Below are 4,368 nucleotides of genomic sequence, written 5' to 3' on the forward strand. Positions count from 1 at the left end.
GCTATGAAAACCAGGCCTGGTGTCCCCGATATTTCATAGTGTTCCATTGTTTCCAGTACTTGCCTTATATTATCTCCAATGTATCGTCCATGTAAAAAACCTGTCTGATTAGGATGAATAATATCTGACAAAACTTTTTTTATTCTATGCGCCAAGCATTTTGCTAGGATTTTTGCATCACAACACTGAAGTGTAAGAGGTCTCCAATTTTTTAAATGGACTGGATCTTTATATATACCTCTTGGGTCCTGTTTCAGTAATAATAATATCACACCTTCTTGTTGCGTGTCTGATAATCTATCATTTATATAGGAGTGGTTAAAACAAGCTAATAATGGTCCTTTGAGTATATCAAAAAAATGTTTGTATACTTCCACTGGTATGCCATCCAGTCCTGGAGTTTTCCCATCCTTAAAGGCCCCAATTGCATCAAGTAGTTCCTCCTCTGTAATTAGGCCTTCACATGAGTCTTTCTGTACAGATGTTAATTTTACATTATTATTAGGGAAAAAATCCATACAATTAGTTTCAGTTAGTGGAGATGGAGGAGCCTGAAACGAAAATATATTCTTAAAGTACTTTACTTCCTCTTTCAAAATATCATTTGGTGAATCATGCGTGACTCCATCATTTGTAACAAGTTTTAATACGTATTTTTTTGGTAGCATTTCTATATTGACGATTGAAAAAGAATTTGGTGCATTTTTCCCCATATTCCATCCAGTTCGCTCTATTTTTGTAATATATCACACTGGATCTTTCTTGAATAAGTTCCTCCATTTCTTTTTGTTTTTCCTCTAACTTATTCTGTGCCTCTATGGTACCGTTTTTATTGTTATCTAACTGTACTGTTAGTCCTTCAATTTTCTTTGTTAATATGGACTCTTTTGATCGAAATTGCTTTTGTTTTATAGATGAGTACTGAATTGCATGGCCTCTAAAGGCACACTTAAAAGTGTCCCATACAATATGGGGATCTGCTGTACCTATGTTATGTCTAAAAAAGTCAGTTATAAATTCTTCTGTCCTAGTTCTAAACAATTTATCATCTAGTAGGCTTTGATTAAATTTCCAATATCCTCGCCCACGTGGAAATTCTGTAAGAGTAATATATATGCCAATTATGTGATGGTCCGACCGCATTCTGTCCCCTATCAAACACTTTTTAACTTTTGGTGCCAGAGAGAATGATATAAGAAAGTAGTCAAGGCGACTAGCTTGATTAAGCCTCCGCCATGTATATCTCACTAGGTCAGGGTATTTAAGTCTCCATATATCCACTAATTCCAATACATCCATGACATTCCTGATTTCCTTAAGTGCCTGAGGGTGATAGTTTGTAGTGTGATTTCCTTTCCGGTCCATAGAGGTATTTAAGACCGTATTAAAATCTCCCACTATAATAATAGAGTCTAGTGTTGCTTGTAGAGTTGATACATTCTTATATATATTGTCAAAGAAGCTTGGATCATCATTATTCGGACCGTATAGGTTAATAAGCCATATATGTTTATTGTCCAATAACATATTTAAAATAATCCATCTACCTTGAGGATCTGTTTGGACAAGTTGCACATTTGCACACATCAAAGTTATTATTAATTAAAACCATCAACCCTTTTGAATTTCTTTGCCCATGGGAGAAATATATTTTGCCCCCCCAGTTCTTTTTCCACAAAACTTCATCTAAAACTGTCGAATGGGTTTCCTGTAAACAGTAGATATTATAATCCTTCTCTTTTAGCCAGGTAAATACTGATCGTCTTTTCTTATTATCTGCTAAGCCATTACAATTGTAACTGGCTATACTTATTTCACCACTTACCATAATGAGACACACCTTTCAATTATTTTTATCAAAATATATGTTTGTAAACGTCCTATTAAAAAGTAACATAATGATTGAGTGTCTATATAGTTGTACCATGACATTTGCATCTCCACTAAGCAAACCTCCAATTGGTCCCCACTATTCCACCCGCCAAAAGCCCCCATCTCGAGTTGGGTTGTCATGCCAATGCCCGGCAGACCACCCCCGACCCCCCGCATCGCACAGCCCCGGACCGACTGGGATCCATCCTTCGAAAAGTGCACACAGCACCATCCACCGAACCGAAGCAGATCCATTGCCAAATGCATTTCCATCGCCCTCACCTCGATTTTTATTACATATTGCTGTGAATCATCCTCTATAGTCCCTAACATCTTTTACTTCTTCCTTCGCAACAGTTGTGGGATACACACATACACCCACACACATTCAGCCCTTACCCCCACACAACCATAAGCTCACCCTCTCAACAATTGCACCATCCCAGAGCCCAACTCAAGATGGGTCATGATTTACAAATGTACTTGCAGTTGCAGCTGCATGAGAAGGCCTGCAAGACCGCGCAAAAAATGAGCATAAATGTAGAGATTTATTTACCATTGTCACATCCTAGATGATGGAGGTCAAATGTACACCTTCTTCCTGAAACACCCACAATACGGTCATCCATTTTGACCATGTTCCCAAGCATCTCCATGCAGTCCGATTGGTTTCGTGCCACCAGGGCCACAATAATATACCCCCTCTCTGAATGTCCGAGTGTGACCCCCTCCCCATGGGTTACTGCAGCTAGTGTTGCCAGCACTGCCACTGCCTGGGTGGGGGAACCCCACCGGAATCCCCACCGGCTAGGTACAAGGTCGTCAAGGTTCTCATTAGCAGCTTTGAGAATTTCCTTGTTTATTATGCTCTCCCTTTAGGGGGCTTTGGCTTTGCAGGACCAACCCTGCCAAGCAGGCTCAGAATCTTGAGGGGGCAGTGCTGCTTATGGTCCCTGTCCTCATTTTGGCTGCATACAGACCGTTTACAGCATGCACATAAAACAGTTAGGGACTTCTCCTTAGTATCTGGGCCATTCATGTGGGTGTCTAGGGCATAGGGCCATGGACCGTACCATTAAAATAGGATAATAAATAATTAGATATAATTTATTTTAAAAATGTAGTTCCCCATGATAGGACAATAAATAAATAAGACGTATAATTCATTATAAAAGTATTTCCATCATTTGAACAACATTGAAAGCCCTCTCATACCCGGCCCACAGCAATACACTGGCTCTGGGATATGCAACTATTTCATTACTCACTCACTCAACTTTCCATACATAACAATAAAAATAAACACACACCACACCATCCACACATACTGTGCCTTCTGTTTACTTAGTTTTTATCTTCACTATGTAGAAATAGTGCTTGTGTTCAATTAGTTATATGTGAAGATTTATAGAAAAGCTATATTTTGTATTGTATTGTTACAATCAGTAACCGGGCTTGAATTGTGTTTATTTTCCTCATCTATGAGAACTTTGTAATTTTTAAAATAACCATGGAGTAATCTTTGTGTCTCTGAACAACTGGTTATCAATATATAGTTTATCCACAACGAGAGCTACTCGTTTCGCTTTTAATCTATTTTCTTTGAAAATTGGATACAGAACTTTGCGCCGTTCTGCAATTTCTTTCGGAAACTGATCATTCATGCCAATTTTGGTCCCAGCAAGTCTTTTACCCAGGCTTTTAACCATTATTTTATCTTTAAATGAAGCAAATTTGGCAACGATTGGGCGTTCGTACCTCTGCCCTCTCTGTCCGAGGCGGTGTACACGTTCAAGTTGGATCTTATCGATAACTTCGCGTGGAATCTGAAGCGCTGCAAAAAGGAACTCTCTAACTACAGATTCAGGAACCTCTCCTTCTTTCTCTTGGATACCTGTAAGTACCAAATTCTCTCTCATGGATCTAGTTTGTATGTCCAGTAAGCATTCTTTCAGAACGTTGTTCTCCTTTTTAAATTCATTCATTTCGGTTTCAATCTTATTGACCGTCACTTTTAGCGCGTGTGTTTCCTTCTCCAATGTTGCAGCTTTTTCATCACTCATCTCTAGGCTTGCCTTCAAGTCTTTTATATCTTTACTAACTAATTCAAGTATACCCAGTTTGTCATTTATTGATTTTAACAGATCGGTTTCGACCTTTACCATTGCTGGTGTTGAGAATATTAGATAATCCGTGTCGGTTGAGGAGTCACGTTTTCGTTTTTGATTCGGTTCCCCTGTCTTATTCTCCTTCATGTTTGGGTGTTGCTTGTTTTCGTAATATTTGTCGATAAATGTTTCTAGTCTTAGGATTTGTTTTGTGTTATTATCCAGATTGAAGGTTATCACCCACCAGATTATTTAGTGCTAATATTTTAGTCTAATTTAGCAGATATTTCGAATATTATGTTTTATCTTGAGGTGCTCTACATAACTTCGTTCAGTCCGCCATTACCTTTACGTCCGTCGTCTACGTCCTACGTCGTGATTTGGCATT

Source organism: Salvelinus fontinalis, chromosome 25 (genome assembly GCF_029448725.1).
Source record: "Salvelinus fontinalis isolate EN_2023a chromosome 25, ASM2944872v1, whole genome shotgun sequence".
NCBI lineage: Eukaryota > Metazoa > Chordata > Actinopteri > Salmoniformes > Salmonidae > Salvelinus > Salvelinus fontinalis.